We start from the raw sequence: 18,912 nt of genomic DNA on the forward strand, positions 1-18,912 counted from the left end.
GAAAACGTCTGAATGCATGCACCAATTCATTTGGCTCTATTTTAATTCATATTCTGTAATTCCAGCTTTCATTCATTGCTACTCATTCATCTCTGCCACAAGCTTGCAGTTAGTGTAAGATATTTGGCACAAAAGTGATGCAACCTAAGATTGAATATGTTTCGTATCGGCTGCAAACTTGAAGGCCACAGGGCAACAGTGCAAGGGAGAAGGCAGGCAGGCAGTTTCTTGGCCGCGGGGACGGTGCGTTCTGCGAGAGCACGAACTGCGCATGCCCGTTTGCTTGAGACGAAGGTTCGGCAGTATCCGCACAGCAATCCGTTTCCATGTATTTTGCCCTATTCCCACCTCGAGCTTCTGCCTGCTGCCCTGTTCTTTGACCATGACACGAGTTTTCCTGCTGGAGTTCAACTGGGAATCTGCACCAGCGTGGCTGGCTCGCGGTTTTTCTTTCGCGGCAAAATCATTAGTCGTGTTGCGCCCTCAAACACATTACTTATTACGTAGGATTTTTTGCGAAAAGGTAAAGATATTGTTTATTATCCATTCTAGAAGTGAATACTGTAAATTACTGGGGGTTCACTGCTTAAAATGTTATGTACGAGGCCTAGTCAAAAAAGAGTGAGAATGATTTTTTCTTATCACACAGTGAACATGCAGCGCTGAAACAACTTTGCGCGAGAAGAACGTGTCTCGTGGAATCGGCAGATAAAATTGCAAGCGCGTATGCGCATGCGTCTGACAACGCCGCGCAAACAAAACACGAATGGTCAGAAGTCGCATACGGAAAATGGAGTCAGTTCGTGAGGAGCAGTGCGTGGCTTTGAAATTTTGCGCCCGTCTGCATAAATCCGCCACGGAAGCATACAAAATGTTGCAGCAGGCATACGGCGAAGATGTCTTGCCACAATCAACAGCATTTCGGTGGTTCAAACAGTTTAAGGAGGGCCGTGTTTCGACCACAAACGCTTGAACACATCCGTCGAAATGTCCTGAGCTGCATCCATCGGGTTGGCGCCTACAGCAGTATAATGCAAGCCCTCACGTTTACAAAGTTGTTGCCCAATATCTGGCTCCACCAAACATTGAATGTGTCCCGCACCCTCCATACACACCGGATCTTGCTCCGTGGGACATTTTTTTTTTTTTTTTTTTGTTCCTCCGTCTGCTGCGAGGCAAGCATTTCGACTCATCAAAGACCGTTCTGAAGAAGGCGGAAGCGATTCTGAAGACGACGTCAAAAGACTGGTTCCAGCACGTCTTCCAAAACTGGCAGACACGTTGGGCCAAGTGTATACAACACGATGGGGACTACTTGGAAAAATACCATATCAACCTGGACCCTGCCTAATGTATTTCGTAAGTAGAAAAAAGTCATTCTGCATAAAACTGGTTTTCTACGTGAAGTAAATTACCAGTAAATTACGCGTAATTTACGTAAACAACGTAACGAGTAATTTACCTTTTCAACCCTGCGTCCACTACAACACTGCACTAAATGCACGGCCATGAAATTAGGCGGGTTGCAGAAGTTCGCGCTGTTGCCACGTCGGAGCACAACCCCTTGTGTTCGGAAGCTTAAGATTTGATTGATTGATTTGCTTTATTTTACTTCGCTTTTGTGCCACTTTTGGCTAATTTGAAAAGATGGGGATGAGTGATGATATGATGAAATTGATGAACTGACAGTATTTGCGCGAATGGTTAGGGAAGACAACCAGCGACTTTTGCCCGCTCTCGCTTGCTTTTTACATGAGTGCAATTCTATCCAGCCGCCACAAACACTACCCTACAGGCGCCTTGCACAGAGGCTGATAAAACCTTCAGTCATTTCCGAGAGAATTCACACCGAAACGACAAGCGACATGAGGATTTCACCGAAGGAACGCAGTCTAGCGCGGCCTGTCATGCCGCTACGGTGTGAAATGTTGCTGCTGATTGGCTCGTTCCCAAACAACAAGTTCCAAGTGCTTGTCTCATCAAAGTTCAATAAAGATTTCGAAACTTGCACACGAATGTGTTATTATTTTATCCCGCACAGAATTTTTTGTATACAGAGGTTGTTCGCTTTATATCCGACCATTGTCGATTCGGTGCTGCCACCTGGCGTATCATGCTGGAACTATGGGTCTGCTGGCGGGAGCAGTGTTGTGTCTGACCTTGTAGGTGCGCGAGTGTTGGTAGTAAATGTTATCAAATGGCGCAGAAAATCAACCGGTATTGGGAGGGTTACGTAATGCCCCTTTTCCATGAAGTTTTCATACGTACGCATTGTGAACCTGTATGAAAGGTACCTGGCGGGTTCCAAATGGAAGAAAGTTGTCACAATGGATGAATCATATGTCCATCTCACTGCTGGTGGTCACATTCGGGCGATCCCATACCGTGACATTGACGGCAAGGGGTGCAGCAACTTTGGTCGTCAGTGCAGAGAAAGTTTTCCTCGTGGCTTTATGGTTGTGACGGGATTCGGATATGAGGGTAAGTTGATGATACGCAAGGTGGACAAAAACGTGAAGGTGAATGCCAGATACTTTCAAGACTCCACTCTGGCACCTATCTATCGGAGAGACATCCCACAAATGTATGGAATGGACGCGAACCAGGTGATGATCCAAATGGACAAGGCTTCGAGTCACACCGCCAAAACATCACTACGTTTTTATCAGGAAATGGCAGATGAATTAGGAATTCGTGTCATTCCGTTTGAAGACATTCCTGTGCAAAGCCCAGATGCCTGTCCAATGGATTCTTGCGCATTTGGGCTGTTGAAACGACGTCTTCAACATCGCCGCCTGGATGATCTATGGAACGCTTGCAGGGAGGAGTGGGACAGAATTCCCATGCCTGTCCTGCACCGGAGCTTTCTGCAATGGAAACTGCGATGCCGGGCGATAGTCCACAATGCTGGGGGTCCAATAGAACATGATCGGTGATGGCGGCGAGGTATCTCTTAAGGTGGGTACCGATCAAACATGGTCGGATACAAAGCGAACGACCAACTATATTATCCCAATATACTCCTCCGTTATATACAGGGTGTCTCAAAAGTAATAGTGCAAACTGACACAGATGAAAGTACACGATAATAACTAGAAGCAAAATAGTCTCGGTAAACATGGGTCTGAAAACGAGTCGTTTTCGAGATAATCGCGAATGTGTGATTACAAGCCGCCACTGCCTTCATTGTTTATAAACGTCGTCCTAGTTGTTAAAATGCTAATAATGTGTGCGAATGTTTGGGTACAAGCCGTAACTGACTTCAGTGTTTGTAAACGTCGTCCTAGTTGGTAAAATACCAAGAATACAGTATGAAAAATCAGGAGATCTCATTGCTTTTATTGAACATTGTACTTACTTTAACAAGGAATACAGCACTACTTTAATAGTACGTATGTTCTACGTTACAATTACTGTACACTCGTGCCTGTTAAAGGAGGTGCATCTGGATGCAATACTGAACGCGATTCCGCATTGAGTTTCGAATTCCTTCGAACACCCCCGGATCATTTCGGAATTGCTCAAAAGCATGTACAATTCTCTGTTCTAATTCTTCAACCGTGTCAACGAGAGTGTTGTACACTACGCTTTTGAGGTGACCCCCTTACACAAAAATCCAAAGGATTTAGATCCGGTGACCTTGCAGGCCACGATACAGGCCCGCCTTAACTTATCGACTTATCCATCTTTGTTGATATCTGCGTGTTAGATGTAGTCTCACAGCAGCAGCAAAATGTTCCGGTGCTCCATCATGCATGTACCACATACTCTGACGTGGATCAAGGAGAACATCCTCAAGTAATCCTGGAAGATCATGCCGCAAAAACCGAAGGTACCTCGGCCCATTGAGTCTTCTTGGAAGAATGTGTGGTCCAATGAGACGATCACCTAGTACCCCTAACCACACATTCAATGAGAAACGTTGCTGATGTGGTGCCTCATAAACTGCATGTGGGTTTATTACACTCCAAACATGAGAATTATGAAAATTAAAAATACCATCGCGTGTGAACTCTGCTTCGTCTGTAAATAAAATGTTACTTGCAAAACGAGGGTTGAGTACAATCTGTTGTTGCATCCACTGACAAAACGTCACTCTAGGAACACAGTCCGTATCACTGAGATACTGAACTCGTTGGAGGTGGTAAGGGTAGAGTGAATTGCGATGTAAAATTCTCCATACACTACTGCGACTTACTGTCACTTGTGCGGCAATCCTCCTCGTCGAGGTTCCTGGAGAGTGTTCTACTGCTTCCAACACCATATCCTCAACTGGAGGCGTAATGCGTGCAGGTCTACCTGCTCTCCTACCATGTTCGAAGCTCCCATGTTCTCTGAGGCGCTGATGTACCCTAGTAAATGTGCGACTCTGGGGGTGCCTTCGAGCAGGGTAATTTTCTTGGTACAAGCGTGCAGCCTCCCGTGCATTGTCGTTAGCCAAACCATACACAAAATGCATATCCGCTTACTCTTCGTTGCTGTAAGGTTCCATTTTCACTACGCAGCCCAGCACAACTGACGTGACTCCCATATAACGATTAGACTGTGTACTGATTGTATCCATACAACGTCACGTCTCGTAAATGTTCTGTTTGATTACGACGCCACCTCTCGGAAATGTTCTGTTTTGTAAACAAAGAACAAACCTCGGACCGCGCAAAGAGTAAAGCATTCGGTGTTTACAAAATTCAATCAATGACGGCTTGTAACCACACATTCGCACACATTATTAGCATTTTACCAACTAGGACGACGTTTACAATGAAGTCAGTGGCGGCTTGTAATCCCACATTCGCGATTATCTCGAAAACGGCTCTTTTACAGACCCATGTTTACTGAGACTTTTTTGCTTCTATTATCGTGTACTTTCACCTGTGTCAGTTTCCGCTATTACTTATGAGACACCCTGTATAATAAAATATAAGTGATTATAGGTATCTGTCGCCTAGCATTCTTTCTGCCCCACCCTACCCCAATAACGTCGCCAATAATTTTTTATATATACAGTGTGTCCGGATGAAAATATACAAATAAGAAATTTGAATAACTCGGCAACCGTTGGTGATAGAAATGTCCGGTGACGTTTATTTGGAAGAGAGAATCATAGAATTTTATGTAGATCTCAATGTGAGCTCCTTTGGTGGCTCGACAAACATCAAGTCGGTACTCGGCCTCAATCCATACGTTGTGCAACTTTTGACGTGTCACAGACGCACATGCATTGATAATTCTTTCTCTAATTATCATATTTCACGGATGTGGATATATGGGTTGTATAAATACCAGGGGCAAGAACACGAAGAAAGACTGAACCATTTTATGCTACTTGAAAGAGTCTCTTGCACATCAACAACGGCATTAAATGTTATCCATTAATCAAATTGTTTTAATTTTCAATTATTGCTTATAATCAGTACCTGAGAAAATATGAATACAATCAATAAATGATCTTAGTAACATCACGAAATAGTAATTGACATCTTCAAAGGGTGTTTTGTCCTTCGTCACAGCAAGCGCATCTGCATATTTGTGTACACGGAAGGTTTACAGGGAATCATTAGGAAAATGATGGAATTGATCTCTTTGTGAAGCTTGAAAGACTAGGAGGACAAGTTGCATCAAGTAATCGAACACGCAAACGTCCACGTTATGCGACTCGCTCTTAAACTCCATAAAGCTCAGCCTACGGAGCTCACAACTGAGATCGAACGTTGTGAGGATCAGGTCCACTTGCACATTTATCCGCAGTGTTAGCCATTTCGGCTTCAATTCGCCGATTTTAACAAGCGTGAGCAGTTCTGGAGACCTTTGCAGGGCTCGACCCTATTCTTGGCCAGCATGGTAGGATACTCGAAGACGAAGTTAGTGCAGAGCATCTGTTGTAGAGGAAATATGTTCAATTTATCTTCCTTTTTAACTCTTCGGGCATCGTTGACGTTCCCCTCGAGTCTCCACCGATCGTACTGAGCTATGATGTAGCGCCCTTTCTTGCATGGAAAGTATTCTCAGCAAGTGGTGCCATTAGCAAGAACCTAGTTCTTCAAAAGTGTTCCAGACGAGATAAGCTACTATTTTCGGGACTAGACAGCTTTTTCACGAAACGAAACAAGATGAGAAAGACGAAAGTCCAATCTCGTGGGTAACGCTAGCTAAAAGTATTGTGGCACCCACTTATGGCATGGACAGCTGAGATACCGCGTTTGTTACAACCTGTCCTCTTTCCCGCGCTAGGGAGCGCTCGACAGTTTCGGTGCCAATGAGAAACGAGGAAAAAATAGTCTGCTGGGCAGCGAGGAGCGAATGGAAGCCAGAAGAGGGGCGCTTACGAAGACGCTGTTGCGACGTTGCGTATTTTAATTGGCTGCCTGGCTTTGACTTTCCCCAGCACCGAGAAAAGCCAGGGAGCAACTAGCGCGGGAACCGGGACAGGTTGTAACAAACGCGGTATAGGTTCGTCCATTTTCGTGGCATCCAGATACGAAATTTTTGCTAGAGTGCGCGTCAAATCTCCTGCATATCGCGATAGCCAATAGCAGCGCACTGCAGCGGTGCCATGTCGAAATCTCACACGGAGAAGAGAAAGCGTGGTTGAGCGGAATAGGCAACGCCGCATGTCTGTGATTCGCTAGTGCTGTTCAGCCGTTTAAGGCCATATGCAGGAGATTTCACGCGCAGCCTTTGCCACTATCAAACGTTCATACCCAAAGTTCTAAGCAAAACGTATGGCTAGGCCGATCACTACTGTGTCCTTCGTTCGGGGTGCACCTTTCTAGAATATGCAGGCAACAGCGCAGGAATATTCTCTGTTCTTCCTGAGAGCACGGTGATAGCCATTCAGTGTTTGGGTCCACAGTGACCTTACCCTAATCTGCGCAGGTAGATACATACAACGATTCGAGGAGACTGACGATTAAGAGAAAGTTGAGAGAAAATTTCTTTCATTTCCTCAACCACAAAAAGGAACTGAAGCAAATTTTGGAGTACATTCCTTTGCTCGTCTACACCCCTTCAAATTGTATTTCCTATTTTGCTGTTGTGAGGCTCGTGGTTCAAATACATGTCAAAACCCACGTCTACTAGTCGAACTGGCTTGAACTGTGATGTATGTCAGATGCAAACTGGGGATGGGTAAACGGATCCGGATCCAGATCCAAAAGTTCCAGATCTGGATCCAGATCCAAAAGTTCCAGATCTGGATCCGGATCCGAAAGTTCCAGATATAGATCCGGATCCGAAAGTTCAGGATCCGGATCCGAGAGTTTCGTATCTCAATCACATTATAATATTACCACACCTTAAAAGGTATTATGATATTTGATTACAAAGAAAGTTTCCATTAGTTAGTCCTACAAGATTTTTTTTTCAAGTGTTGTTCCTAAAATACTTTGCTACGCATCGGCTAACACACTCTTGCACAAAAATAATCTTTCTTGTTTAACATATTATAAAATATCAGAGGTGATTTTGGAAATGCCATTGAAACGAGTATGTATTCATTCGAATGTATTGGAAATGAAAACACATATAAATGTGAGACATTCCATTCCAGGATGAAACCTTTTACACATATAACAAGATAGAAATGTTATACAAAAATTGTACAATTGTTCTACAGTTACAGTTTTAAACATTAAAATAAAACATTATAAGAAGCGCTCATGTGGCCACGGCCATCACCGCGGTAACGGCTCAGTCGGTAACGCGTCTGACTACTATGCTAAAGGTCCCGGGTTCGATCCCCGGTGGGTTCAAATCCGGGAATTTTTCTAACGATGGAAGCGGCCCCGGCGCCCACCCAGCGTCGAATAACATGGGTACCTGGGGGGTAAAGGCGGTCAGGGGCGTGATGCTGATCACATCACCCCACTCACGACCGGATCAAGAAAGTGTGGGGCGTTACCCCCACACCCCCTATACGCCTTCATGGCGTGGTGCTAAGCACAGGGGAGTACTTTACCTTTTTTTATATATATAATGTAGAATTATGCTTCGACAATCAATAGGGTCCTTAAGAAGAAAGGAATGCAACTCACGAGAAACCTTGAGTGCTCCGTCGCTGCTTGGCATTCCAGAGATCCAGGGTACAGGCTGGAACTTCCCTTCCTCCAGCAGCTCCAGGGGTGGCCTGGAAGGAAGGCTTCGTCTTCTGGAATCTCCTTCTCCACGCTGGGCTTGAACGGGATCATTGGGTCCATGTCCCACTCCTAGCGGACAGAACAGAGAATTGACTAACAACATATGCCATCTTCCCCCCGTATAACTTCAACTAAACCTTTTAAGTCACGCTATGTCAGATAGCTGGTTATATTTTTATCACACTCAATTAATATTTTTTTTCGTTTTATGGCCTTTTAAAAGCAGCTTTCTCCAGTGGAGGCATCTTTTCTGACTTCAAGCCCTATGCACAGGGGAGCACTTTACCTTTACTTTTTTTTTTTTTGCTCATGTGGGATGGATGGCCAAACGGATCCGGATCGGGGACCAAAAATTTCTGATCGCGGATCCGGATCCGAATCCAAATCTGGTCATCTCTAATGCAAACAAAGTGAATTACTGCCCCATCATCTATGGCAAACATGCCTACTCGTATATTTCAGGGTGGTAAGTAAATTTCTTCTAGCAATTCCTCTAGACATGGCAACAAATCGGATTTAGCTCCCAACCTACATCCATAAACCGACAAAGGAGGCCATTGGCAAGCAATATACATAACCGAGATAAAGTTTTTATCATATTTTACGGGGTCAAGCTGTTCCTTTTCGCGCGAGTTTGTTCTCACAAGAGGACAACTGAAGAAGAGAAGATGTTTTCTTAAGTAAACTATCGAATGGCACTGTTTGATGTATTAGATACTCTTTGGAAGAAATTACTGCATTTATTTCGACAGAGTTCCTGGATGCGTCTTGCAGACTGAGCAACAGCTGCATCTGCCACTATTCGTGTGTCGAGTTTCAAAGTCTTCTCGTAGGCGACACGTAGGATTTGACATGCTTCACAAAAGATGCATGTTTGCTGGATTAATCTTCGTGGTGTAGATTCTTCTCGGTTTCTTCACTTCAAGTACCTTGATTGCAACGAGGAATTGTTCGACGACCCACGCTATTTCTGGTCCAGTAACCATCCACCTATACTACGTCCAGGGGCGCCCATCCCTCCCCAAGGCCAATGACGCACTCCCCCCGTTTTTGCCGAATTAATTACTCAAATTATTTTTGTCAGACACAATTTGCGGTAAAATATAATACCAGAGATGCAAACACGAATTCTTGAGCTATATAAGTCGTAGGTTGGGGTGGGGCAATGACCCCCTGTCCCTCCTGTGGTTGCATCACTGTATAATACAGACATATTTAAGCAATATATGTTTACTTTAGATACTTCAGGCTCACTGCCATTGTTAGTCAACCTTATTCTGCACAGTTTCTCTGCACGACAAACCTTGTATTAATGAGAATACCACGTCCCCCCATCCAAACCGATTCTAAAGACATAAGAGGTGGTGTTTCATGTCAACCCTATCGCCGCAATCACCCACAGGTAGGTAGAAAACCTATAGCTACATAATAACAAAAACTAAAAATAAATAACAAGTCAATTAAACGATACGATCCCCCCCCATTTTTGTGTGAAGATATATAGAATTGGTATAAAATTTTGTTCCCCCAAAAAATTCCCATGATGGAGGCGCGTCATGAAACCCCCCTATGGGCACCCCTGACTACGTCTGATTAGTCTGGGGAGCAACGCCACACATAACGGGAAGAAAATGAGTGGGTGGAGCTAAGCAGTGCTTGTTAATGCTGCAAACTGTTGTTGATACAGCCGTGTTGTCCTCTCCCTGTAATCTCTTCCCCTCACGAGTCAACTTGCTCAGAGGACTATTCGCGATTAAAATTATCCGATATGCCATCTGGTGAGATTTTCAGGAATCATTCCACGTAGGACACCTAACCAGGGTTTCGGAGCGGAGCGGATCAACGCTCCGACTGTTGCCCACGCTCCGGAGCGAGATTCTAAGAAATGGTTCGCTCCGCTCCGGAGCGGAGCAGCGGGAATCGGAAAATTTATCGCTCCGCTCCGGAGCGAGGAGCGAAATTTTAGAAAATGGTTCACTCCGCTCCTGTGCATAGCACCACGCCATGAAGGCGTATAGGGGGTGTGGGGGTAACGCCCCACACTTTCTTGATCCGGTCGTGAGTGGGGGTGATGTGATCAGCATCACGCCCCTGACCGCCTTTACCCCCCAGGGTTTCCCCCAGGTACCCATGTTATTCGACGCTGGGTGGGCGCCGGGGCCGCTTCCACCGTTAGAAAAGTTCCCGGATTTGAACCGGCCGGGGATCGAACCCGGGACCTTGAGCATGGTAGTCAGACGCGTTACCGACTGAGCCACCGCGGCCACCCTGGCGAAACTACTGCAGAAAATCCATTCGACCTTCTAAAAGGCCAGAAGCGCGCAGAGGAAAGGCGAAGAACTTGTACGGAGGAAGATAAAAGGCAGACAGGTGTTCATACAACACTCGCTGGTGCACGATTGCCATATCTAACTTTATTTTACGCTGGTTACGTATGATACTTTGAATGTAACGAAAGGGAAAAGTTTAAAGTAATTGGAAATTCAGGTTGCTAATTTTAACTTTTCCATTTTTGAATGTATGAAGTTGAATATGGGAATCAAGCTTATTAATGTTACCGTCGGCCAATAAGGAAACGTTTTAATTTGAAATACAGAGTTTTCATATGTAACTTTTTAAAAATCCTGACACTAGAAAGTTGAAAACCGCCTTAACCAAAAATGTAAGTTGCCACATTTGGTTTACATTTATGAAGGTATAAATACGAAAATCGGAATGCTGTTTGTATACAGCCGAACAGGGGAATTTAAATAGTATGAAATACAGGGTTGTCATATCGATTCTGTTTCTCAATTTAAAAGGCAAGAAGTTGAAATAGGTATTTAATGGTTACATACGTATACTACTGCAAAAATTACAAAATGTCTGGTTGCCATATCTAACATTTCAAGTTTGTAAGCAGCAACCTGGAAAGAGGCATAGTGGTTATAAGAAAAATGGAAAAATTTTGGAAGAACGACGAATGGAATGTTGCTATATTTAACTTTCTGAGACTAGAAAGCCAGAAAACGTATACGTATAAAATTAATATTTTTTGTATCGAGTACGTTGTACACAGCAAACTGAAAGCAAGTTTTCAGTAATGAACAATGTGTAGTCAGCAGATAAGTCGAAACAAGATGTATAAACCTTAATAACCGCGATAAACACAAAATGTAATATTATCTACTTGGATATGGTCATGTCCTGAATTTTATGGTTTCATTTTGAAAAACAGGACTGCGAGCAATACGTGCCTTCCTCACTGATGGCATTTGATTTTTGTTACTTAGCTTTGAATTTTGGCTAATCGCGACGATGATAATGAGAGATTTGATAAAAATGTGTACTGAAAAAAAAAGTAGCGCGCTGTACCCCGATAACATAGTGGTAACAACGCCGCTTTGTAATGAAGGGGCACTGGGATCGATACCCGGTGGAAGGACATAGTGGCTCGAATCCCACTTTAGGTAGGATTTAAACTGTAGGTCTATTCTCGATAGCGTATTGTTGAGTCTTATATTCACCAAAAGTCCATAACAAAAGGCATTGTTTCAACGTATGTTGGATTTATAAATGCAATGTATTTTGTGATAAATTAATCCTTAAGCAATTATACATTTGTAATTTCGTTTAACAATAAGAGACTTCACTTTTTTTTACATCTATTCACAGAGCATACAAATACAACTTGGAAATTATTTTTCAAATGAACAACCTCTTATTCATATCTTTTACGTATGTGTGTGTGTGTGTGTGTGTGTTTTCTGAAATCTGGCAAAGTCCTAGTAATGTATTCACTTCATAAGTGTCTATTACATAACAGAAAGCATCATTGGGTATTCAATATCAGACGAATAACGAATTCCATGGGAATATTTCTGCGAGTTCGTGGATGTGAGTTCAGCTCTCAACGACAAATGGTGTTGGTTTGACCCACCTTAATGTCATTGGTGTTTCCTTTGTGTTTGTTTCTCTATCACAGTATATTTCTTTTCCATAGTTTCGGTGTCCTATTTTCTTACCGACTTATCTAGAATTTGTTTCAAATTACGGATCATGATAAATATACGATTAAAGGCAAGGCAAAGGTAATAGTCCGGAAAAGACAAATTGAAACTTATACTTAGTTGAAAGGACAATTGGTCATTGTTGATTACAATTATAGAAATAACTTGATCGAAATACTTGGTTTTCTTTTACATACATTTCTGTAATTCTTTTTGTGCACCTTTCCATTCCTACTTGAACAGGTAAACTATAAATAAAAACTCGGCATGGTTTCCTTCAATTCATTATTACAGTATAGATCTTCAATGATTCTCGTGCCATATGATGCATAGAATTAACAATTACGGATTTTTCTTTGTTGTTCTTGTATATTGATTTAACAAATCTAGTCACCTTATAATTCCATTAACCGAGACTGGTTGGAATGATTTCTCCATTCGCATGGACGTCCGGAAGGGAGGGGGCCACGCCACCCGGAAATGAAAGTCAATCAAAAAGTATATTTTTCACGCATATAATTTCATTTCAGTCACGGTAATCTATGTTAATTATTGCAAGGGCGTTGCAGGAACATGGTAACTTCAAACTGTAGAATTTTTTTAAAGGGAGTAATACTATTTTGGGGAAATTCTGCCTCATTCTGCCCCCCCCCCTCCCTTGGAAAAATACCTTGCTTGTCCCTTCTTGGAAAAAATCCTGAAGACGTCCATGTATCAGCGGCGTTAAAAATTTCATTAAATGTCCATACATCACCGTTGACAAGCACACATAATATGCATGTAATGATACAAGAGAACGCAGCTTTTAAAGGCTTCTTTTTATGACAGTGAAGAGAAGAACAACACGCGCAAGTAATACTTTTAAAAAAGAACAATCTAGCCAGAATTCGTGTAGCATAATTCTAATACAACTGGCAACACTGGATCTGTCTGGCAAAGGCGATGTCTCTACCATGTACGGATAAGTCGAACGCAACGTAGAACGCAGCGAACGAAGTTCTCACCCCGAAAGCATACACAAACAAGCTTTCACCCTCGTCCCCTCTTGAAACGGACACAAGACCAATGCGCTAGCCGATTGCACTGATTCACCTGCAAGGAACACGGAATACGGCACAAAACGAAGCTGTCTGTTGTATGGGGGAGGTGGGTCGGACAAATCCGCAAAGCAGAAAAACTGATTGCTTGAAATTATTCGTAACCCATTCAACACATAACGTTCAAACTCTTATATCTAAGAGTCACAATACAAAATAGTACATCTCAATACAGAAATACTATTTACGTATTTCATATTTCAACTTACAACAAATGAACAATTTACGTACTATAGCTCTCTCTCTCTCTCTCTCTCTCTCTCTCTTGAGCCAAAACAACATTCTTGTATTGTTTTACCAATGTTTAATGTGCATGATTGATTTATTGATTGAGTTCATTTTACTTCTCTTCTTTGTCGCTTTTGGCTAATCGTGAAGATGGGGATGATCGATGTTATGATTAAATCGATGAACGATGCACACAAAGATTGTACACTCGCATCATTTAGTACTCCGCCAGTTTGTTTCTTTATACAGCATATTTGCAGAAGATACAATTCAACATACAAGTGTATGAAACAAACTTATTAACTTCGTTGACCCTGTACAAGCCCATGCCGGGATTTGAACCACCTCACGGATCCCACACGTCATAGGGCGCTGTGCTGTAGAGCGACCACAAACAAAAAAGCTTCGGCCAAAAGTCCCCGCGCACCTCCCCCTTCACCCGTTCGACTAGGGCCATAAGGAAGCATGATTCACTCTGTCCCTCCCCTCCAAGCGGGGGCGATCATACAGACAAACAACTAGAGTACGTGGAAACAGGACTGCAGGCTCTTTTCCATGTGGTTCCACTATAACCACTCCGTCACGAAAGTCGGCTTTAATGCGCACATTTCATTATTCATAGTTGCATTACAGCATTCGTGTAAAAAAAAACTCCTAACCGGATCGGAGCGTGCTGTCAAAAGCACCACGCTGCGGAGCGGAGTGCTGTTGTCTCACGCTCCGCTCCGGATCGGATGTGCGTCTAAAAAATCTGAACCGCTCCGCATGTACTGAATTACTGAATGTAAACAAAGATCTATCCTACGTAGAGCGGCCATATTGGAAGCGACACTAGCGCTCAGATGGTAGTTTTAATCGCGAATACGGCGTACGTTTCTAGAAGCGATATCGGGCGGAGCCAAGCAGAGGGTGTGCGTGGCGACCAGCCAATGCAGGAGTTAGGATACTGCCGCGCGCAAGTTAAACACCATGTTCTGTAATTTTTTATTGCGCGCAAGAAGTTTTCATAAAACTCGCCACTTTAAGGTTCATCATAAGATGGGGCACGACATTTTGAACCTGACTGTCTAAATCCCATGAATTTCCGTTTCTTATAACTGGAGGTATCGCTTGAAGAAACACGGGAAACAACACGTCTCAACACACACACAAAGCAATAACCCTTTTAATTTCCTTCTCTCTGTTTTATTTTTCGTTGCCACCATGTTGACGCGGCTGAGTTGTTGTGTCTTGGAAAAGCTATGGGTGTTAAATTCAGCTGAATGTACACAATGACCCTTCATTATCTTCGGCGTTCAGGAACATTGCGGTCCGAACCTGAGTCAGTTTGAGTTCGGCGTTTTCGTAGCAAGGTCGGTGTAAAATTATTTTACTCGTACCCCACGAAGAATAGTTGTGAGAGCCAGAGGAGTCAATAATTAATTTATACTACTTCGCTTTTCTGCCACTTTTGGCTAATCGCGAAGATGAGGATGACTAATATTGATGAAGGGGCACTTACAAACAGCCACTCCCGGGCCGGGATTCGAACCTGGAGCCTCTGGCGTCGTAGCGCGCTGTGCAATATAACCCATATGTTCGACAGTTGTGCAATAGTATGTGTTCCGTGAGTGTTACTTAAATAATGTCGCTCTCGAAACCAAGCACCAGTAGGGCTATTACAGGCACCAAGGGAAAAAATAATACGTTCACAAAAGATAAATCTTATTTTTAATGGGAGCCCGACCCTGTGGCCGAGTGGTTAGCACATCTCGCTGCGACGCCAAGGGTCCCGGGTTCGAATCTAGGTCGGGCTTGGTTGTTTGTCCATTCATCAATTTCATCATTTCATCACTCATCCCCATCCTCTCAAATTAGCCAAGAGGCACAAAACACAAAGTAAAATAAACTAAATCAATCAATCAATCAATTACTTCAAGGAACTGGCGTTCGCAAGAAGTGGGTGCTGAAACAGTGTTTTCTCAGAGTCGAGAACTTACGGCTAAAGCGTGTGGTGTAGGTCTGCATGCTGTGTCGCGTAGAGGAAAAGGTCTAAATATGGGACCCCTTTTTATTTTGTCATTTTCGGAGGGAAAAAATTAATATATCAAGCACGTGCCTTTAAAATGCATATCTATGAAATATATACTTAAATGTAGTATCATGCTAAAGTATAGAAGGTCTCCATTTTTTTCCAGAAAATGTTAAAATGATGTATTTCAAAATTGTGGTCTAAATATGGGCTACTAGTAGCAATATCACAAAAAGCAATTACATTTTAAAAAACAGTAATTTATCGCTAAAACATTATAAAATTCATATTTATGAATAATCTGTTGTTTTGAAAATCACGCGGAATGGGAAAAATCGAAATTAAGAAAAACATTCAAATATTTGTTGGAAATGTGATCTCAGCATTAGACCTCAGGTCATAGCCCATATTTAGACCATCACGCTATTTTTCTTCTTCAATTTATTTTCGCTCTCTGTGGTACATATTTCACAAACAAATCATGGTATTATAAAAGCCCACATTTGTTTTATGTACCGCTAATATAATAACCTATACAAAGCAGATGATAATTCAGAAAACGCTGAGTTAAAACATACCTGCAAAAAGTTTTCGGATGTCGCAATTCTATAACAGCGTCCAGGGCCGAAACTAACCACCACTTTCTCTTGCGAATTGGCGCCGCAACCTTTGTCCTTGACAGATAACCAGTTCCCATAGCCTCTGCCAGGCTGCAGCACCCGGGAGCGCTGATAACTCCAAAACCCATATTTAAACCTTAGCCCATATTTAGACCTTCTCCTCTATTATAAAACAGGTTAAAATATCTACCACAGAAAACGGTAAACCGGTATTCAAATATCCTGGGAAACATGCTAGAAACCAGAAACGAGAGAGATGATGATAATGATGATAACCTTGCAGCTCCTCTACAATAAGTCTCTTCAATCTTCTTTCAGGTACGAGTTTCTTTCATATGCTGCATTGATAGGATATAATCCTATGTAGAAATAGTCACTATTATTTTACTGTACTCAAATATAATGTGAATGCATTACATATAAAAAAGCTGAATATTGGACACAGCGAATTCTCTGTGTTCCCCTTCCGCTAGCAGTTAGTTTGGCAACAGCGCAAGAGCACTGGCTGCTTATTGGCTGAACTCATGTTCCTTCTAAAAGCGTACGCCGTGTAATTCCCGTTCGCTTGCTCGAGAGACTCTTGAGACAGAATACAAGTAGTTGCTCTGGGTTCTTCGCCAATCCTCCAGTCCACTTAACTAGAGTGCGCGTCAAATCTCCTGCATATGGCGATAGCCAATAGCAGCGCACTGCAGCGGTGCCATGTCGAAAGCTCACACGGAAAAGAGACAGAGTGGTTGAGCGAAACGCCTTGACACGGAGAGCACGGAACATTAGATAATATAACATATATTAAACTTAATGGGAGAAAAGATCATACTTGATTATGAAAGAAGGACTGCCAGACACTCGAATCACCAGACACTCGAATTTCGTGCATTGTACGGAGGAATTTTACCCTTGACGTAACAATGTCACTTCTCTCCATCAGAAATTTACGACCGTCGTTCGTTTTCCTGTTGGCACTTCTTAAAGTCAATTTTACTTCTCTATTCTTCACTCGAACATTATTTCAAAAACAGGAACGAAGGGAGAGCAAAAAGGATACAATGCAAATACGTTTATAATAACATTGCTTCTACAGAGGGAACGGTATAAGCTACAATCACGCTTGGTTTTTCGTACATACTCGCAAATTCATTATCTTTTCATCTGTTAAACTACTGACACTTGAAATAATCTACAGGGTGGGCCAAAAGTCAGGTGACAGCATTGTCATAGGAAAGGCTGGTGTGTTGGAGGTCCACTTTGGCTACATATGATGTTTGGGGGGAGGGGCAAACCCAAGGACACATGTGACCACCCCGGGCGCCATCTTGGAATCCGCCATCTTGAACGCAACTTAGGTTTCTTAAATGGAACCATAGGCATGTGGCATATCATTTCCAATTGTTTTTTCGTCAGGAGTTCAATGCCGCAAACCGTTTTGTCCTATCGTGAACCTTTTCCTAATTATGGCCTGTTTTATCTTTGCGGGTATCACCGACTAAATAATGGTGCTGACGACCGAAGAACGTGTGGAGATCATCCTCATGTGTAGAAATCGGAGCTCGCGTGTGGTGGCTGCAGAGTTTAATGCATTACACCCCGATAGGGAGCCAATTTCCCACAATGGTGTGGCCAAACTCATCAGCAGATTCCGAAATACGGGATCTGTGGCCGATAAAGCACGCAGTGGTCGCCCGAAAACTTCAACAGATGAGGCAACCACTGTCGTTGTCCTCCGACAAAACCGACGGAAAAATCTCCTCATCCAACAGTCGTTGGTAGTAGTCAGCGTTCAGCGTGCCGAAGATGAACAATGGGCCAATGATCCTTGTGCCAAAAATACCACACCATACCATAACCTTCTCGGAACCAACGATCCGCGATGCATCATCAATCCAGTGTGGGTTGTTGTCACTCCAGTAACGGTGATTTTGTTTGTTCAGTTCTCCGTTTACGTAAAAAGGTGCCTCATCGGAGAACAACACCTGCAAGGGGAGATCCGGGTTGGTCTCCAGTTCCTCCGTCGCCCATTCTGCAAACTGTACCCGACGGTCAGGATCGTCCTCTGTCAGATGCTCCTGCATCTGGATTTTGTATGGGTGCCACTTGTTAACGGCAAGTATCCTCCGTATGGACGTTCGGCTAACTCCAGATTCAAGGGCGATACGTCTGGTGCTACGTTGGGGTTTTTTGGAGAAGGATGTGAAGACAGCGACAGTGGTTGCCTCATCTGTTGAAGTTTTCGGGCGACTACTGCGTGCTTTATCGGCCACAGATCCCGTATTTCGGAATCTGCTGATGAGTTTGGCCACACCATTGTGGGAAATTGGCTCCCTATCGGGGTGTAATGCATTAAACTCTGCAGCCACCACACGCGAGCTCCGATTTCTACACATGAGGATGATCTCCACACGTTCTTCGGTCGTCAGCACCATTATTTAGTCGGTGATACCCGCAAAGATAAAACAGGCCATAATTAGGAAAAGGTTCACGATAGGACAAAACGGTTTGCGGCATTGAACTCCTGACGAAAAAACAATTGGAAATGATATGCCACATGCCTATGGTTCCATTTAAGAAACCTAAGTTGCGTTCAAGATGGCGGATTCCAAGATGGCGCCCGGGGTGGTCATATGTGTCCTTGGGTTTGCCCCTCCCCCCAAACATCATATGTAGCCAAAGTGGACCTCCAACACACCAGCCTTTCCTATGACAATGCTGTCACCTGACTTTTGGCCCACCCTGTATTCAAATCCTAGCGCCAGGTACACGATTTAGTAGCGAGGTGAAACAGGTTCTGAACTAGGCAACGCCGCACGTCTGTGATTCGCTGGTTCTGTTCAG

At 43.4% G+C, this 18,912-nt stretch overlaps 1 long non-coding RNA gene across 1 annotated transcript in view; it reads right to left on the bottom strand.

The window, feature by feature from the left end:
* The window catches only part of LOC145981598 (uncharacterized), a 104,490-nt gene that overhangs the window by 47,181 nt on the left and 38,397 nt on the right, over window positions 1–18,912 (bottom strand). Inside the window, exon 2 of the long non-coding RNA XR_014440974.1 lies at window positions 8,034–8,204. This is a non-coding gene — a long non-coding RNA (uncharacterized LOC145981598). The remainder of the gene's footprint in view (window positions 1–8,033; window positions 8,205–18,912) is intronic.

This window comes from Lepisma saccharinum, chromosome 29 (assembly GCF_977018435.1).
Source record: "Lepisma saccharinum chromosome 29, izLepSacc3.1, whole genome shotgun sequence".
Lineage (NCBI taxonomy): Eukaryota > Metazoa > Arthropoda > Insecta > Zygentoma > Lepismatidae > Lepisma > Lepisma saccharinum.